The sequence below is a fragment of the Perognathus longimembris genome, unplaced genomic scaffold (genome assembly GCF_023159225.1).
Source record: "Perognathus longimembris pacificus isolate PPM17 unplaced genomic scaffold, ASM2315922v1 HiC_scaffold_4813, whole genome shotgun sequence".
Taxonomy (NCBI): domain Eukaryota; kingdom Metazoa; phylum Chordata; class Mammalia; order Rodentia; family Heteromyidae; genus Perognathus; species Perognathus longimembris.
The window spans coordinates 4518-11708 of record NW_025960172.1 but is presented as its reverse complement, the minus strand read 5'-3'; positions in this window follow the sequence as shown (position 1 = coordinate 11708).

The following is a 7191-nucleotide window of genomic DNA, read 5'->3' as shown; positions in this document are numbered from 1 at the left end:
AAGCCCACTGTCCATCTCACACAGTAGAAACAGGGTCCAGGCGGGCGACAGCTTGTTCTGAGACCCAGTGGTGATAGACAGCATGAATTAAAGCGCTTGATCCAAAGCAGGGCAGGGCTCTTTCTGAATCACCCAGGGGCTCATGGCTCAGGCTCTCCCCGGACCCAGCTCAGCCCTTCCACAGTCCTTTGGCAGCTAGGCCATCATCTCCTCTTCCAAGCACCACTTGGGTCTCATCCCAGTAGCAACGGGTGCTCTGCTCCATAAAAGCCAGTCTGTGTGGCCGGAATGAAATGCATCAGTAAGCGTTGCATCCCTGCCTGTGAGGGGACCCTCTCATCTGCTGGGAGGTGACGTTGGATCCAGGTCCCCCGAAACAAGGAGCATGGTATCTAGCTCCTTCTGTCGCCTGTCCACAGGATGGGAAAGCTTCTTCTGGAGGAGCCCAGGGGCCAGGGAGCAGCTGCGGAGGGCTGGACGCTGGCTACGTGCTCTCCATGACCCGCTGCCACCCTCCAGAGCTCTGGTCATTGTGTCCTCCTGGGCCCTGATTTGGGGGCCTAGGTTACCCCTTGCCATGCATGGGGCTGCTTAACATTGTGACCAAGTGGCCAGCCTGCTCCCAAGCCTCCTTTTCTTTCCAGGGTAAAGGTCAGGACGATTCCTCACTCTTGGCTGCCCCCTGCCCAGGGCCCTGAGCAGGGCTGAGCTTTAAACCTTCGTGTGTGCTAGGGTGGGCGTGGCACACACCTTCAGCACAATCCCCTTCAAAGCCAAAGTTCATTGAATAGTTTCTCTTCTTTCTCTGCCGTCTCCTTTGGTTGGTTTGTGGTGATTTAAAATTTGCTTTCTCTCCTCATGTTTATTTCGCTGCCGAGTGTCGATGGGTCTGGCTGTATTTTCAATGACTTCAGCTAGTTTGCCACTCTCAAACCCTGCTAGTGTATTTATTGTTGAATATTTACAATGATCTGAATCAAAGTGAATTAAAACAGAGATATTTTATTGTTCCGGCGTGTATGGTGTTTTTCTTTTTTTAAAATTTTTATTGTCATTCTGATACACAGGGAGGTTACAGTTTCATACGTTGGGCATTGGATACATTTCTTGAACTGTTTGTTACCTCCTCTCTCATTCCCCCTTCCCCCTCCCACTTTCTTTTTTCCCCATGAGTTGTTCAGTAGATTTATACCAAGTAGATTTATACCAGTAGATTTATACAGTTTTGCAAGTATTGCATTTGTAATCATTTGTCTTTTTACCCTATGTCTCTTGATTTTGGTATTCCCTTTCAGTTTCCTAGTTCTCATACCAGTATACACGGTTTCCAATGTACTCAGATAAGATACAGAGATAGTGCAGGTACAACCTCCACAGGAAGGGGTTACAAGAGGATCATCAATAATAGAAGGTACGGTTTCACATTGCATGTTGAATATAATGACAACAGTAATATAACAGTCGTTTCCATAACATGGAGTTCTTTTCACTTACCATCATCTTATGTGTTCATAAGGGCATAGCTATTGGGCTCTTGTGAGCCTCTGCTGTGACTAGCCTAAACCTGTGCTAATTGTTCCCTATGAGGTAGACAATAGACTCCATGTTTCTTTGGGTCTGCCTCACATCACTTCATATAATTTTATTGCAAGTCCTTCCATTTCCTTAAGAATGGGGCAATGTCATTCTTTCTGATAGAGGCATAAAATTCCACTGTGTATATGTACCACATTTTCCTGATCCATTCGTCTACTGAGGGGCCTCTGGGTTGGTTCCAAATTCTAGCTATGACAAACTGTGCTGCAATGATCATTGTTGTGCTGGTGGCTTTAGTGTGTTCTTGTTTGTGGTCTTTTGTGTAGATGTCCAAACGTGGGGCTGCTGGGTCATAGGGGCGCTCTATGTTTCGCCTTGCTAGGAATCTCCATACTGCTTTCCAGAGTGGCTGAACCAGTTTACATTACCACCCAAAATGAAGTAGGGTTCCCTTTTTGCCACATCCCTTTCAATATTTGTTATTGTTAGTTTTCTGTTTATAGGACGTTCTTACTGGGGTGAGATGGAATCTCAATGTGGTTTTGATTTGCATTTCTTTTATGGCCAGTGATGTAAAGCACTTTTTCATATGTCTCTTGGTCATTCTCATTTCCTCATCAGAGAAGTCCCTTTTGAAGTCTTTAGCCCACTTGTTGAGAGGGCTATTGGTTCTTTGCGGTTTTGTTTTGGAGGAATGTAATTTGTCTAGTTCTGCATATATTTTAGATATGAAGCATTTGTCCATTATATAGCTGGTAAAGATCTTTTCCCAATCTGTGGGCTTTCTGTTTATCTTGCGAGTTATGTCCTTTGCCCTGCAGAAGCTCTGCCGTTTGATGCAGTCCCATTTGTCCATCCTTTCTTTGATTTGTCGCATATGTGGGTGTTTGTTGAGGAAGCTCCGTCCTGTGCTAAGAAGCCCGTGTCTTTCTCCTACTCCTTCCTTTAGTGTTTTCAGGGTATGTGTTTTAATTTCGAGGTCTTTGGTGCATTTGAAATTGATTTTGGTGCAGGGTGATATATAAGGATCTAGTTTTAGTTTGTTGCAGGTGTTGAACCAGTTCTGGCAGCACCATTTGTTAAAGAGGCTATCTTTCTTCCAGACTATTTTTTTTAGCTCCTTTATCAAAGATTACGTAGGCATAGACTGTGAGTTCATTTCTGGGTCTTCAATTTTGTTCCATTGGTCTTCAGGCCTGTTCCAGTACCAATGCCAAGCTGTTTTTATTAGTATAGCTTTATAATACAACTTGAAGTTTGGTATTGTAATTCCTCCAGCACTGTTCTTTCTGGTTAGAATTGTTTTGCTATTCAGATCTTTTATTGTTGCATATGAATTTCTGGATTGCTTACTCTATTTCATTTAAAAAAAGTGGTGTTGGGATATTAATGGGTATTGCATTGAATTTGTAGATACCCTTTGGCATCATTGCTATTTTGATTATATTAATCCTCCCAATCCAGGAGCATGGGTGGTGTTTCCATTTCCTTAGTTCTGCCTTAATGTCATTTTTCACGTTTTTAACATTCTCATTATAGAGGTCTTTCACTTCTTTGGTTAAGGTTATTCCTATGTATTTTATGTTTTTTGAGGCTATTGCAACAGGAGTTGCTTTCCTGACTTCAGCCTTGGCGTTTGGGTCATTAGCATATAGAAATGCCATTGATTTTTGAGGGTTTATTTTATATCCTGCAACTTTGCCAAAGTTTTGGATCAGCTCTAGTAGCTTGGGAGTAGAGTCTATGGGGCCCTTTAGGTATAGGATCATGTCGTCTGCGAAGAGAGAAAGTTTAACTTCATCTTTTCCTATTTGGATCCCGTTTATATTTTCTTCTTGCCTAATTGCTGTGGCTAGGAATTCTAGCACTATGTTGAAGAGAAGGGGGAGAGTGGACATCCCTGTCTTGCTCCCAATTTTAAAGGAAATGGCTTCAGTTTTTCACCATTTAGAATTATGCTTGCTTTTGATTTGTCATAGACTGCCTTTATTATATTCAGGAGTGTTCTCTGGAATCCCAGTTTTTCCAGGACTTTTAGCATAAATGGGTGCTGGATTTATTCCAAGGCTAAGGAATGGTGGTGAGCAGAGGCTGGGTTTAGGCTTCCTGTCGAGTTAGTGTCCTCAGCCTGCCATGTTCCCTTGGAACCCACTTAACAGGTCTCCCTGAAGCAAAAGTGTGCAATCCGGGAGCAATGTGTGCAGAACCCCATATATCACGGAGCCGGGCTATCCAGGGGTCTGATGAGGTGGATGAGGCCTGTTGGAGCCTCAACTCCTTATGGGAAAAATCAGGATGACATAACTCCCACATAAACACATGTCCTGAGGATGCTAGGAGTTTACCTACACCATGGCTCTTCAGGGGTTCAGGTCCCCAGGAAGCTCCCAGCACTCCACGTGGTCTCTTGGTGTCTGGAATTCCCTTTCTTCTAGCACTTCTCTATGAAGCTCCTGTCTCCACTCCTGGGCCGAGCTTTGCTCTGTTGTGAACATCTCCCTCTCTGCCGCATGTCCCCAGACAAGACCCAGACTTGCTACAGGTTCACCTTCCACAGCTGCAACATGAAGCTGCCACCAGGTGGCAGCATGCCACAGTGATTTCCCCGCTAGAGCCTAACAGACTGGACAGCAGGCAGCCACCCGGTCACCCTGGTCCTGTGCTTTCAGAGGCACCCGGGTCTCCACCAGAGTCCCTGGCAAAGAGTTGAACCAAAAATGTGCATGGGTCGGAAGTCATTCCTCTAGGATGCTCAGTCTATCTCCTGCCTACACTCAGGGTATAACATATTTCTCTGTGTCCATAATCAGCTTCTCTGTAACCCCTTTGCTCAGGCCGAGGAGGAAGGGCACGGGAGCCCTGCGGACCCCTGCTGCCTGGTGACACCACTGGCAGATATGAGGCCTGGTCAGGCGACAGATGGAAATCCTGGGTGAGGATAGAGGCCGCTGGGAGGTGAGGTGGTGGTCAGCAAAACTTGAGAAGTGAGGACTGGGTCATGTGTTCTAGGTGATGGGTATAAGAACTCTGTCCCTCCGGGCATGGAGACAAGGGAAATCCCAGCTATGATTCAGGTTAAAGTCTGCTTTTGAACCCTACTGGCTGGTAGAGTTGGCTCAGTTCATGGCTGAATTCTTCTAGGCCTAGGCAGCAGGGCAGAGTACCTGATGGTGGTGACCACCAGGGGGCGCTAGGAGCCCCCGGCCGCCTTGCTCAGGTGCAAGGGCAGTCTGTATAAGGACTTTGCTTCCACTGCAATTCTTTGTGTTTCCCTTTATTGTCAAAGTGTGATACAGAGGGATTACAGATTCATAGGAAATGCAGTGAGTATATTTCTTGTCCTACTTGTTAACTTCTCCCTCATTTCCCCCTCCCCCTCCCCTGTCCCCCAAGAGTTGTGCAGTTGGTTGACACCAAATGGTTTCTAGGTGCTGCATTTAGAATGGTTTGTCCTTTTGTTCCTTGTCTCTCAATTTTGGTATTCCCTCTCCCTTACCCCATTTTATTACCCACATAGACAATATCCAGGGTACTCAGACGTAATACACTGGTAGCAAGGGTACATCCACAGCAGTTTCTTTGGGTCGGGGTCACTTCACTTAGTGTGATTTTTTTCCAAGTGCTTCCATTTCCTTACAAATGGTGCAGAGTCGTTCCTTTTGATGGAGGCATACAAATCCATTCTTTATATGTACCACATTTTCCGGATCCACTCATCTACTGAAAGGCATCTAGGTTGGTTCCATGTTTTAGGGATGACAGTTCGTGCTATGATGAACATAGTTGCCACCAAACCCACTGCAGTTCTTATCAGCCCAACGCCTTTTTTTCCAGATAGGATGGTATCTCTGCCATTCAGCGCAATAAACAGGTGGATTGAAAAGGTCTGGACCCAACTGGATATAATGGAGGATTGTGGCCACGTGTCTCTGACTGGAGCAACAGCCCCTTTCCTGTGCGTCTCTTTTTGCGGTAGTCTCCCAGAGCATGCATGCCCACTTCATGTGCCTTTGAACTTGGGGAAGACATGCATGCCATGGCTGAAGGGAGGCCCAAGCTCCAACTCCAGAAAGGGAAGACCCACCAGCACCCCAACTTTTGCTGAATAGCAGGTGTCCTTTTTCCAGGTTTCTGAGCCAGTTCTGGAGTTGGAACAAAGCTGGGATTGAGGTGTCAACCCAAGGCGTGTCTGTCCTCCGTGGGGGTGGACGCACTGTCCAGTTTGGTGTCTGTGACCCTCCAAAGCTACCCGAGCTCCCCTGCCAGGTAGGGCCCCAGCTCTGAGCCAGGTAGGGGCCACTTCAGTGGTATCTTGGGGATCCGAGTTGGGACACCCAAGAAATGGTGACTGGCTGTCTACATACCTCATCTCCTCACTCCTTCCTCTCTGCTCTCCTCTGCTCTGCTCAGCTCCCCTCCCGTCCCCTCCCCTCCCCTCTGTTGCCTTCGTGATTATTTATTGGTGTTTTAAACAAATTTTGCTGAAATCATGTGCATGTGATGTTTCTGCTGCTCCTGGCGTTTCGTTAAGCTTCAACGTGTAGAGTGGGGAGCAACAGGAAGCCCCTCTCCCCAGGGTCCTTACACGGGTGTCTGGGATCTTGGCGCTTCGGGGGCATGCTGGGGTGCAGGCCCTGGAGTTTGGGAAATGATCTTTTCACAAGCTTCTATTTGCTCAGTCCTTCCTTCCTTCCTTCCTTCCTTCCTTCCTTCCTTCCTTCCTATCCTTTGTTCCTTCCTTCCTTCCTTTCTTCCTTCCTTCCATCCTTCTTCCCTCCCTTCCCTCCCTCTACCCATCTCTCACTTTCTGCCAGTACTGGGGCTTGAACTCAGTGCCTTGGCACTGACCTGTAGCCTTTTGCTCAAGGCGTATGCTTTACTGCTTGAGCCACAGCTCTGCTTCTAAGGCTTTTTATTTGTCTCTTCTGTTACTTCTTCTTTTGATTTACCTCTTCTTTTTGGAGATAAGAGTCTCACAGGTTTCCCAGGCTGGCTTTGATCCACAGTCCACACATCTCAAATGGCTTCTAAGTGTTGCATGTTGAAGGGTTTGTCCTTTTATTCTTTGTTTCTCGATTTTGGAATTGCCTCTCCCTTCCACCGTTTTATTACCCATATAGACAATATCCAGGGTACTTGGATGTAGTACAGTGGTTGAAAGGGTACAGCCACAGCAAGGGAAACAAAACTAGACAAACCACTGAGTCAAACAAACAGACAAGGAAAAAGAGAGAAAAAAAAAGGAAGGATACTACGAGTTCACATGGCATGCTGAGAGTAATGAAAAAAGTGGTATAACTCTTGTTTCCGTAACGTGGGGTTCATTTCACTTGGCATCTTCTAATATATCCCTATGGGTGTAGCTATTCTGGTATTTTGGTCTTCTATCATGCCTGGCCTATTATGTACTTGCTATTCCCTATGAAGGCGACCTTAGAGTCCATGATTTTTTGGGTCTGGGTCACTTCCATTAGAATGATTTTTTCCAAGTCCTTCCATTTCCTTACGAATGGTAGTGTCGTTCCTTCTGATGGAGGCATACAATGCCATTGTGTATATGTACCACAATTTCCGGATCCACTCATCTACTGAGGGGCATCTAGGTTGGTTCCATGTTTCAGCGATGACGAGTTGTGCTGCAATGAACCTAGTTGC